The following is a 12,157-nucleotide window of genomic DNA, read 5'->3' as shown; positions in this document are numbered from 1 at the left end:
CATCAATGGGTGAATGAATAAAGAAAATGTCACACACACACACACACACACACACACACACACACGAATATTATTCAGTAATTCAAAAAAGGAAATCTTGCCATTTGCAACAACATGGATGGGTCTTGAGGGTATTACGCTAAGAGAGGGAGAAGTGAGGGGGTGAGAGTGAAGATGGAGGAAAAGTGGGAAGCTGGGGGAGAGGGGGATCGAGGGAGAGAGGGAGAGATGGGGGAGAGTGGGATTGAGAGAGAGAGTGCGTGGGAGGGAGATAGAGTGGAAGTGGGGAGTGGGGAGAGGGGAGAGGGGAGAGGGGACAGGGGAGAGGGGACAGGGGACAGGGGACAGGGGAGGAGAGGGGACAGGGGAGGGGAGGGGAGGGGAGGGGAGGGGAGGGGAGGGGAGGGGAGGGGAGGGGAGGGGAGGCAGAGACACATTCTGGAAGAGACAGCATAGGCAGCGGAGTCTGACCTGGGCAGTAGCCTGTGTAAGGTGGGGAGAAGGGGGAAGTAGATGCCAGGATGAGTCACACTTCACCACACTGGCCTCCAGGGGGTGTCAGCAGCCTGCAATATTTCTGTTGCCTTTGCTGGCAAGTCGGGAGGAAGCCGGTGGACCTTGAAGGTGAAGACGGAGAGGATGTGTGCCCCCACCGTGGGCCGTGCAAGACTGAGGTGTTCCCCGTCAGAGCGGTGCCCGAATTTCCTGCTAGCTAACCCTAGCTGAGGTAAGACACTCCGCCTCCTAAGCCTGCAGCGCTTTCATCCCTGCTTTAACTTTGCAGACCTCTTTTACTTTGGAAAGAACGACAGAACCTCATGCCAGCAATCTCTCAGGTATGGAAATCCTCCAAAGGAAGAATTCTGAAAGGCTGTTTACAGCAGGTAATCGTGAGGCCAGCCTCCCACACAGTGTCCCTGTCACCCAGCTGCCTTCACAGGGCACCAGGGCCTCTTGGTCACCAGCTTGCATGAATAGGGAACTGATTGCTGCGTGCCACTCCACAGTGATATATGTACATATATTTGATTTCTATTTGATTTGAAATGTTCTGAGGAAAGAACTGTTACTTAAAAGGAGAGATTGGTGTGAGCACAGTGAACATCGGGGCCAGATTTCAAAACCACTAGGGGCCCGGCCTTTTTTCCACCTAAGAATGTGCCACAGAAAGCAGAAGGGGGGAGAGGGGAGGGGCATCACCCGGCAGAGGGGGCATCACCTGGTAATGTAGGAACACCTGTGGAAAAGGGCCGGCCTAGTCTCCTTATCCCAAATCAGTGGGGATTGTTAAAAACCAACAACAACAACAACAAGATAACAGGCCCCAAATGGACTTGCTTATGCTAAGTCCCAGGTCACCACACAGCGTGGACTCAGAGTTTCAGCTCTCCCGGCCCATCAGGAATCACCTCCTCAGCGTGAATTAGGTAACCTGCCCGACAGACCCCAGCATCCACCACAGGAAAGTAACCCTGCAATCACCAGCCTGCTTTCTTTGCCCCATATTAACTTCTTTGTTCCTGCTCCCTTCTACCTATAAAAGGGCTTTGTTTTTATACAGCTCCTCGGTGCTCCTTTCTCTCTGCTAGATTGGCTATTGCCTTACTCAAATCGATGTTTGCTCAAATAAACTCTTAGCATTTTTAATATGCCTCCGTTTATCGTTTCACAGAATTAAAATGCATAGAAGTTGGCCCAGTGCTTTTAATAGTTCTGGTGTTGCCCCTGGTGACCGCTTTGTGAACCACATGAAATCTGGACCTTGGTTTCCTAAGCTGTGACATGATGGCCCTGGGCTGGATGAGAACCAAAGTCCCTCCAGGCTGACACGTCAGGAGGGTGACCATCACCACAGAGGCAGTACCGGCTCTCAAACTTTTTTGCCCTCAGGACCCCCGTCACAACGCTTACAGGTGTTGAGAACTACAGGGGTTATATCTTGTGTTCATATGGGTTATATCTTTCAATATTTACCAGAGGAGAAATTACAACTGAGAACATTTTAAAACACAGGACTACACAAGTGCATATACAGAGCGATGATTTCATCACACATCACATATTTGCTGGAAATTTCCTCTTTGAGAATGAGAGTGAAATGTAATGACATCTTAGTCTTAGAAGGAAATAGTTTTGATCTTCTAGAGCCCCCTTAAGGATCTCTAAGACACTAGGGTCCCCCAGACTGCACCACTGTGAGCACTGCTGGGATAGTGAAAGCCCCTGGAGCCAGACCCTGCGTTGGAATCTTGGTTTTGCTACCTGCTGAGTATGTGTGTGACCTTGGGCCTGTTACCCACTTTGGACCTCCATTTCCTGTAAAATTGCAATAATACGAGTCTGTAACTCACAGGCTTTTAGAAGGGTTCAGTAAAATAATGCATGAACAATACCTCAAAAAATGTAAGCGCTGCATACACATAGGCTGTTATTAATCAACTAGAGATAAATTTTCATCAAAGTACATTTGGAAACTTAACAGAAAAAGAATTAAAAAAAAGAGCACTTACCGAGCCACAAAACTGCGACGTTTTCCGGTGGCACCTGGAAAAGCAGGCTTGTGCGGGGAATTTCATGGGCCGTGAGGTTGACCTTCTGGGTCTCTGCGCTCGAGCTGTCCCTGCTTTTGTAGAGTCCACAGTGAGCGCACTGGGCCTGGCCAGAGCGTTATCTTAACTGACAGAGTAACTGCTGCCCACCCAGGAGCTTCCCATTTATGCTGAAGGCCCTTCATTGGTAGCTTTCTCCACAGCTGCACGTGCCTAATTGAAAAATTTCCTTGTTTCAACACCTGAGCATCCCTCCCACAACTATGTGCGGCTTCTTTTGCTATTTGGCAGTCAGCACTGGTCATGACTGAGTGCCTGACATATAGGAATTTGGGGTCATACTCCATAGGTCTAAGGTTCTCACCCAGACCCTTATCTCTGCCCCTTGATATTTTCATTTGTCTTGGTTGACACAATGCGGTGGTTATGAAATCTGGATGAAAATTGGAATCATCTGGAGAGCTGAATAGCCCAGCTGGAACTATGTGGGTCCACTGAAACACAGAATTTTAAAAGCCACATATAAGTGGACTCATGCAATTCAAACCCATGTTGTTCAAGGGTCAACCCCACAGCCTGGGGCCCACTCCTCAGAGATTCTGATTTCACTCCTCTGCTGGAGCTACCTGGTGATTCTAAAGTGGAGTAGGGCATGAGAAGCAATGCTCGAATTGCCCGGCGTTTCTCAAAGGATCGTCCCAGGCCAGCAACATCAGCACCACCTGGAAACTTGTTAGAAATGCAAATTCTCAGGCCCACTCCAGATCTACTGAGGTGGGACCCAGGAATTTGTGTTTTACCAAACCCTCTAGGTGATTCTAAAGCACGCTGAACTTGGAGGCCCCGTGCTCTGGATTGCCGCACCTCCAGGACTTCCAAATTCTACCATCACCTCCATCAATTAGGTAAGCCTGTGAAAACAAAGTTCCAGGTTTCTGTCTTCCCAGGTGCAGATTGGGTGACTCTGACATCATTTGCATACAAAGTCGGTCTGCAGAGCTGCTGGTTCTTGAGTGAGCGAATAAACCAAAGGTCAGTAAATGTCACACACACACACACACACACACACACACACATACATTCAATTCAGCAAACATTTATTGCACACACGTTTATTGAGGCATCAGGCTACTGCTGAGGGCATTACAGAGATAGGGAAGTCTCAGCCCTGCCTTGAAGAGCACCTAGTCTAACAGGCCCAGGGCACAGATACAAACAAGAAGGCAGGATCCCAGGGTCTTCAGAGAGATGTGGAGTTACAGCAACGCTGAGATCACGTGGTAGCTAATGTTGATGGAGCACTTTCTGTGTGCCAAGCTGGGTGCAGGAAGCTGTGTGTATAAATCTTCACAACCTCACTTACTCCTCACACTTAATCCTCACAACAACCTGTGATGTAGATTCCAGTACTATTCCCAGGTTACAGATGAGGAAATGGGTTTACGAAGAGTGAATACATTGCAAGGTGGCATATTAAGCAAGTGGGGAACCTGGATTTAAAGCCATGTCCGTCTGACTCCCAGCCCTTGTAAACATGTCTCTTCGTGTGCTACTTTTAACATGCAAAGGGCATGATACAGATTTTGAAAACATTTCCTAGCTAATTCTGAGAAAAGAAAACTGTCTTAAAAATTAGGGTTTGTGTAAATGGGTTGAGATGATGGCAGAATTCAAACAGCTTCTGGTTAGACTAAGCGAAAACCAGTGGAAGAAAGTAGGTCTTGAATGTTCATACCCTTATCACCTGCAGAGGGCTTGGTGCCTGGAAGATGCTTCAGAACTCCTGGCTAAATGAATCCCCAGGGCACAGTTTGCAGCCATTTTTCATGGCGTGTAGGAATCATGCATCATGCCTGTTCTATCCCCATCTTTGACATGTAGACGAGGCTCTGATCCTCAGGAATCCTCAAGAACAAGCATCCTTCTGGGACAAACACCAAAAAGAAAATCAACCATACTAGCCTGAGCTAGCCTCCTCAACAAAGTTGCTCAAAAGAATGGAAAATATTTTCAAATATGTAACATTATTTGAATGAAATTTGGATTGGGTGAACCTAATTCTGTATTCTTTTTTTTCTTACAGAAATTCTATTTTACTTTGGAAACAATAGGCGAATCTTTATAGTGAAGATCTATAGGATTGTCTGCCCAACACTCACCGTATTTGTTTTTCTAGAAAGTGGCACCCATCCCACCATGTTTCTCATGGGACCTGACAAATAAGAGTTGACAAGAGTTGACACCCAGTCCAAGGTGGGCTATTGACTTCTTTGCTTGGGATTCTTTGGGATTTGATACTGAGAGTCTCCCTCTGATGGCTGAAGCTAGAAGGTACACAGCACAAAGCTTGGTGCAAATGTTTCTGGCCACATGAAGTGATACAGTCTGTAATGAAAGAAAAGGTGGCTGACGACACATAGACAGAGTGCCAGAGACGAGGAAGAGGGTTCTCCATGCTTTTGGAGAAACTGGCTTTTGTTATTCCTGAGACCTGTCTGCATTATCCTTCTTCTTTCCCAGGCTTGGTTTTTTCAGTATTTCCTTAGATTTTTAACTCAGCCAAGTCCTCTTTGAGATGAAGCTCTTTGGAATTCTGGCTCTGTCCCTTGTAACCACAGCCCTGACCAAAACAGGTGTTTGAACAGCATTGGAGTGATTAAAATGAATACAAAAGAGAAAACAAGCAATAGTTCTAACTTCTCATTTTTTGCCACCCTGGGTCTTTCTTAGCAGGTGAAGTTCCACAGATATCCTCTAAGGGTCAGTTAGGTAATTTTTTAAGCAAACTTTTAATCGAATTATAGCATTCAAAAAATATAAAACCCAAAGCACTGAGCAATCATGACTTTTCAGAAAATACACACACCTGTGTCACCTATAGCAGCTTAAGAATCAGAGCATTCCCAGCAACCCAGAAGAATATCCCCAGAATATCCTGTCAGCAGTATATCCCCACCTTAAGGTAGCCACTCTCCTGACTTCTGACATAAGTTTAGTTTTGCCTCTTTTTGTACTTGAAGGAATCATACAGCATGTTCTGTTTTGTGTCCGCCTTTTTTTTCATGTGTGAGACAAACCCATGTTGTTCATGGGGTTGTAGTTCATTGTCATTGCTGAGTAGCATCCCCAGCTTTGTCTTCTAAATCTTATTTTTACTGACGGAAAGTAGGCTGGAGATCAGTACTGGGGACCTCATATGAGGAGCTGTTTGTTCTCCTGATGATATATGGATCATGATGGCGAAAGATCTAATTCAGCAAGCTGCCTGGAACTTTGCAGCCAACAGAAATTGCACATAACGAAGTTGGAAGTTTTATTGAGATTATTATACTGCTCAGCTCAAGTGAAGACACAGGCTGCTTCTTTCCTATGAAGGAGGAAAAACAACAAATGACCTGCCTCCTATCCTTGTTCAGAATAGAGCTTCTGAAAGAAAACCATGGCACAGCTCTCCTCAAAAGTGACCCTTCCAAAAACCTAATCAAACCGTATATTGTTTATTTCAGCAAAGAGCATTCCGTGATTCTACAGATAAATAACTCTTTAGTGTAATTTATACCATGATTTCTGGAAGACAACACCATTCATCTAATTTTGTACCAAGCAGGCAAACAGTAATTTATCCACAGGACTCTTCTATCAGACCTTTCCTCACCAGCCCTGAGATACAGATTCTGAATAAAATTTCCATCAATACCTGTAGTTTTCCTTCTTCTTCATTTTTTTTTTTTATGAGTTTCAGGTGTAGAAAACAATGTGATAGTTAGACATTTACACCCCTCACCAAGTTATTACACCCCCAATCTACGACCCATCTGACACCGTATGTAGCTTTTACAATTCCATTGACTATATTCCCAATGCTGTACTCCACATCCCATGACTATATTTATATGCATATGTTTAATTATAGTTGACATTCAATATTATTCAACTTCAGCTTCAGCGCAGTGGTCAGGCATCTACACAGTCTATGAAATGGTCTCCCTAATAAGTCCAGCGCCCATCTGGCACCCTACGTAATCTTTACAACATTATTGATGAGACGATATTTGCCAATGATAAGTCTGATAAGAACTGAATATCCAAAATTCATAAAAAATTTATATAACTCAATACCAAAAACAAAACAAAAAAAACCCAATTAAAAAATGGGCAGTGGACATGAACAGACATTTCTCTAAAGGGGACATACAGATGGCCAACAGACATATGAAAAAATGCTCAATGCCACTAATTATTGGAGAAATGCAAACAAAAACCACAATGAGATACCATCTCACCCCGGTCAGAATGGCTATTATTAATAAATCCACAAACAAGTGCTGGCAAGGATGTGGAGAAAAGGGAATCCTTGTGCACTTTTGGTGGGATAGCAGATTGGTTTATCCACTATGGAAACAGTGTGGAGGTTCCTCAAAAAAATGAAAGTGGAACTACCTGATGACCCAGCAATTCTAATCCTGGGTGTTTATCCAAAGAAATCCAAAACACTAATTCAAAAAAATATATGTATCCCTATGTTTATTGCAGCACTAGTCACAATAGCTGAGACATGGAAACAATGGAAACACCCATCAATAGATGATTGGATAAAGAAACGGTGGTACATTTATAAAATAGAGTATTACTTGGCCATAAAGAAGAATGAAATCTTACCATTTGCAATGACATAGATGGACCCAGAAAATATTATGCTAAGTGAAATAAGTCAGATGGAGAAAGACAAATACCATATGATCTCTTATATGTGGACTCTAAAGAACAGATTAAACAAACAAACAAGACAGAAATAGACTCAAAGATATAGCTGGGGGAACTGATCATTGCTAGATGGGAGGGCGGGATGGGGCGAAGGTAAAGGGATTAGAAAGCACAAATTAGTAGTTACAATATTGTCACAGGGATATGAAAGACAATTTGAGGAATGTAGTTTTCCTTCTTTATACTCCATGGGAATTAAAATGCAAATAATTACAAGCCCAAATCAACTGGTTTAAACAATAATGAAAACATTATTTTTCATCACAAGAAGTTTGGAGATGGGTTAACTTGGTTCAATGACATCAACAAGGATCTGGATTCTCTCTGTATCAAACTGCCCATAGGAGAATACCCCAGAGATCCAAGGAGTCTGAAGCCATTCCAGGAGTCATATCCAGAAATAATACAGAAATGACAACTTCCTGCATAAAAGAAGATGTCTTCCCTGTCTCTCTCTGTCTCTCTCTGTCTCTCTCTCTCTGTCTCTCTCTCTCTTGCTCTCACTCTTATTTTCACTCTCGCTCTCACTCTTGCTCTCTCTCCCTGGAAAATTTCCTTAGAAACCTAACACTTCTCATCAGCCAGAATGACATTCAAATCCACTGATAAAACCAACCAATGGCAGGGGGAGTGGGATTACCACACTTCACACAAAACAACAGCAATTGTCCCTAAAATCAGGAATAGAGTCCCCTTGCCTGAGTCACTTTCAAACAACACAATGGCTCTGCTGGGAAAGAAAAAAGGGAGAAAAATCACTGGGATGAAAACTACCCAACCACTGTCTTACGCAGTTCACCTCTTTGGCTTTCCCACATCCCTCCAGACACACTCATGCTCAACACATGTTCAAAGCACATTCATACTTTTACAAAATACACATGGTCCCTCCATGAGTGAAAATAACCAGAAGTCTCACCAAGAAGAAATAAGATAAATCCAATAAAACTCCCACTCAGAAAAGTGACCGGTGTCACTGATGCACAGCACATACTATTTCCTGCAGAATAGGAACAGCAAGTACTATGCCCATGACCCAGCCAGTCTGGCTATCCTGGGTTCTGCTCTCCTGGAGGACCTCCCTTGCCTCCTGGCCTCCATGGCCACCTCTGAGGTGAGCACTGGAGAAGATGCCCCCTAGAGACTGCTGGGTTTAGCAGCCTACCTCCTGCAGGAACAAACGCTCTAGCCTCAGGACCACCTTAGGGCTTGAATGGTCCCAGACTTTTGTCAGTTAGGTTTGGAATTCACTTCTGGTTAATTCTAGGGACCCATAATGGCCAATAATCTTATCTGAGTGAGATCTGTGGGTCCCATAATCCCTGTCTCCTCACCATGCTTCTTTATGCTCTGCTCACCCTCAAGCCCAAAGTTTAATGGCCTCCACCTTGAGGCAATTGATACAAGAGCCACGTGGTGGAAGAAGGAGCCAAGCCGAGGAGGGGAGGCACCGCCTGGAAGCCCAGCCTTCCCAGGTACATCTAAGCCAGACTGTGCCTCTTTTCTTGTGAAGAATGTTTGATGAGAGGTATTAAAGGGATTTAAATGGGGAATCAGATTTTCATTTATCTCAATCCTATCAGTTTTACCTCCTGCTAAATATCTTTCTTTTCTACCTCTTTTTTTTTTTTATCAATTTTGTACAAAATTCAGATTTCTAACCTTGAAAAATCTCCAAAGTATGGGACTTTAAGTCACCTTGAAAATCTCCGAAATATGGGACTTTAAGTCAACTTAGATTGCAGGTTATAGGCAGAAAGAGTCTGTATTATAAAACTCTATTTTCTTTCCTTCCTGCATTCAGTCATGCCACTTTTCAGCCAAACTTGCTCCCTAGACTATTCCTTTCTGGAAAGCTGCCAGAAATAACCAGCATGTGCCAATACCCCCAGTTTTCCTACCATTATCTCTAATCCTACAGTGTCTGCAGGCACGTGATTGGGGGCCTGAAGTCCAACAAGTGATGATTTGCCAAATGCCACAGACTCGGAAATTTTGAAATATGGCTTTTGCCATTACAAAATGCATAAGAGCTGCATATAGGAAGAAATGAGTGAGTTGACCACCAGCAGAAGCCAGGAACTATTACACCTCAGTTCTGGGAATAGCAGGTTTACATTTTCTTTTCATGCATGAGTACGCTCCAGTTTCCCCTGCTCACTCCACCTTTCCAGAAATTGTTCTACAATCTACAGCAAAGGGAAGCTCTTCTACTCACAAGCAAACACATATTTGAAAAGGGATTGGAATACACATTTGGAAAACAAGGTGAGTCACTGCAGTTGATATAAAATATGTATCTGAAAACAGATTAAGAAACACTTCTTCCCAAAGGAGAGGGACCATATTTTAATCAGAAGGACAAAAAGAAATGTAACAGTGAGAATTTCTTTGTTCGTGAGATTTTTCACTTTGAGAAAACATGACATGATGTTCTGTCCATCATGGACGGTCCCAGTTACCGTTTGTTTTAAGAAGGAGGCTTGTCTTCATCAGGATTCCACTAATGGCCAATTGATTTTCCTCCATGATCCCTGGGAGAAATATTAGCGTTGATGCACCATTGAGCCTTCTTATCTTGACACCATTATTCAACATTTTAACCTGGCAACACGCTGCTCCAACAAGGAAATCACACCGAATCCCAGAGATCCGAGAAGTCTTTAGTCGAAGCATTAACACGGGCATCCCAGGACTTAACACGTGGTTCTGGCAGTATAATTCTCACCATGCAAGAATTTGACATTTTTTTATGTTATTTAAGCCAAATCAAATTTCTTTCCAGAAGTGACTACTCCTGTTCGGTTTTGGATTGAATGGTAACCAACTCCCTTTATACAAGTTCAGCACATTTGACCAAAACAGAACTATGTTCCAAAAACAAGGTTGATATGATATATTATGTTCACCGAGTCGTCTCTTACGGTTAGCGTGTTCCTGGCACATGGTAGGTACTCAATAAATACTTAGTGCACAGATGAATAGATGAAAAGAGACATGCCCACTCAGTAGCTCGAATAGCATTGGCTTTGAACATTTCATTGGTCACGCTGAGTTGTTCACAGTTTACTAACAATGAGGAGAGGAACCAGACGTAGAGAAGTCAGATTCTTAGACATTGGAAATCATTTATCATTTCATTCCATTTCTGAGTTTTGCTTTTCTTGTCAAATAGTGTCTGTCAACATCTATTCCCTCCCGGGTAGAGCTCTAGGCAAAGAGCAGAAAATTAACATTTCTAGAATGAATCTCTTTCTACATTTTTCTTCCTCCACCCCAAATATCTGAATCTGAGCCAGGTGGCCGTCACTGCTGCAATGATTGGCTCCAGTGAGGCTCTTTAAATTCTGCCTATCCTTCCTCCTCCAATCTCAGAAATAACTTCTGCCTTCCAATTCCACAGCATTGATCTTACCACGGGTATAGTCGTTATTATTACCAGTTGCACACACACAGCTGTAGAATTACTAAAAACACAGGGCTCACTTTCTCACTTTGCCCCATCATGAGTTCCTTGCAGGCGGGCAACCATTTGCAGTCCTAGCTTCTGGTATAGTGCCAAGTCCATAATCCACATCTGTCAAATGAAATAATAAATGAGTAAACAGCAGAGATATATTTTTTACTCCTCTGTGAACTGAGAATTTAAAAAGGTAAACAAGGAAAACTGGATAAAATTGCTTTCCTCAGTATAGAATAAAAAAGAGAAAAGAAAGGGAAAAATTCAGTACTTAATTAGCTAGAAAACCAATGAAGGGAAGAAGTCTAATTGTCTTTGGGGTTTATCATTCTGGAGAATGTGTTTAGCAAATGAAAATTCCTTCTCATTAAGATCCAATGTCACTGTCCCTTCTCCGTGAATCTGGGCCTATTTGAGTGACTCAGTTGTAACCAATAGAATGCAGTGGTGATGCGGCATAACTTCTGAGTCTAAGTCAGGAAAAGCCATAATGCTTCCATCTGGTCCTCTTAGGACACTCTTCTGGGGATGCCCGCCCCTGCCACCATGGAAGAAGTCCAAGGGGACACTGCACTGGAGAAGCCACATATAGGCTTCTGGTCAGCCCCAACTAAGTTCCCAAGTAGCAGCCAGTCTCAGCTGCGGGCCATGTGCATGAGTCACCTGGTGGACATCCAGCTCAGTTGAGCCTTTGGATGACTGCAGCCCCAGACAACATCTGAAGGCAACAGCTTGAAAGTGCTCTGTGAGAACTGCTGAATTGCTTCTAAATCTGACTCAAAATCATAAGCAAAATGAAATGGTTGTTTTAAACAGCTGAATGTGGGGGCAATTCATTACCCATTAATAGTAACTGGACCAGTTGCCTCTGGGGATTATTACTATAGCAAATCCTTGAATTTTTCTCTCATATTTCTGAAGGAGGTAGTTGAGCCCTCTGTCAATTTTCAGAGCAAGCATACACACGGACATAGAAGCACATCATTTATTAGTGAGTGTGTCCAACCATAGATAAAAACAGCATCTGAGTTGGGAGCATGAGCGAAAAAGGTGAAGGGATTAAGTATAAATTTCCAGTTATAAAAACAGTCATGGGAAGTATACAGCATAGGGTACATAGTCAATAATATTGTTATAACTATGAGTGGTGTCAGATGCGTACTAAACTTCTCGGGGTCATCGCCTTGTAAGTTATATAAATGTCTAGTCACTGTATACCTGAAACTAATATAATATTGTATGTCAACTGTAATTGAAGAGTAAAGTTATAAAAAAATATCTGAGCTTGTGCATGCAGAACCCATCAAAATGCAAATTAAAATCACGGAGGACTTCTGGAATGGAAGCAGTCTTTCCTTAATTAGGGCAAGAAATGCAAAACCTG

The 12,157-nt window shown here is 43.2% G+C and overlaps 1 long non-coding RNA gene across 1 annotated transcript; it reads left to right on the top strand.

Moving 5' to 3' along the window:
• The first annotated feature begins 596 nt into the window (after positions 1–596).
• LOC141572797 (uncharacterized) lies at positions 597–6,193 on the top strand. The gene is made up of 3 exons (XR_012498292.1): positions 597–727; positions 3,362–3,454; positions 4,633–6,193. It is a non-coding gene; the product is annotated as an uncharacterized LOC141572797 (long non-coding RNA).
• The last annotated feature ends 5,964 nt before the right edge of the window (positions 6,194–12,157 follow it).

This window comes from Rhinolophus sinicus, linkage group LG07 (genome assembly GCF_036562045.2).
Source record: "Rhinolophus sinicus isolate RSC01 linkage group LG07, ASM3656204v1, whole genome shotgun sequence".
Taxonomy (NCBI): Eukaryota; Metazoa; Chordata; class Mammalia; order Chiroptera; family Rhinolophidae; genus Rhinolophus; species Rhinolophus sinicus.
This window is presented reverse-complemented; position numbering and strand designations above follow the sequence as displayed.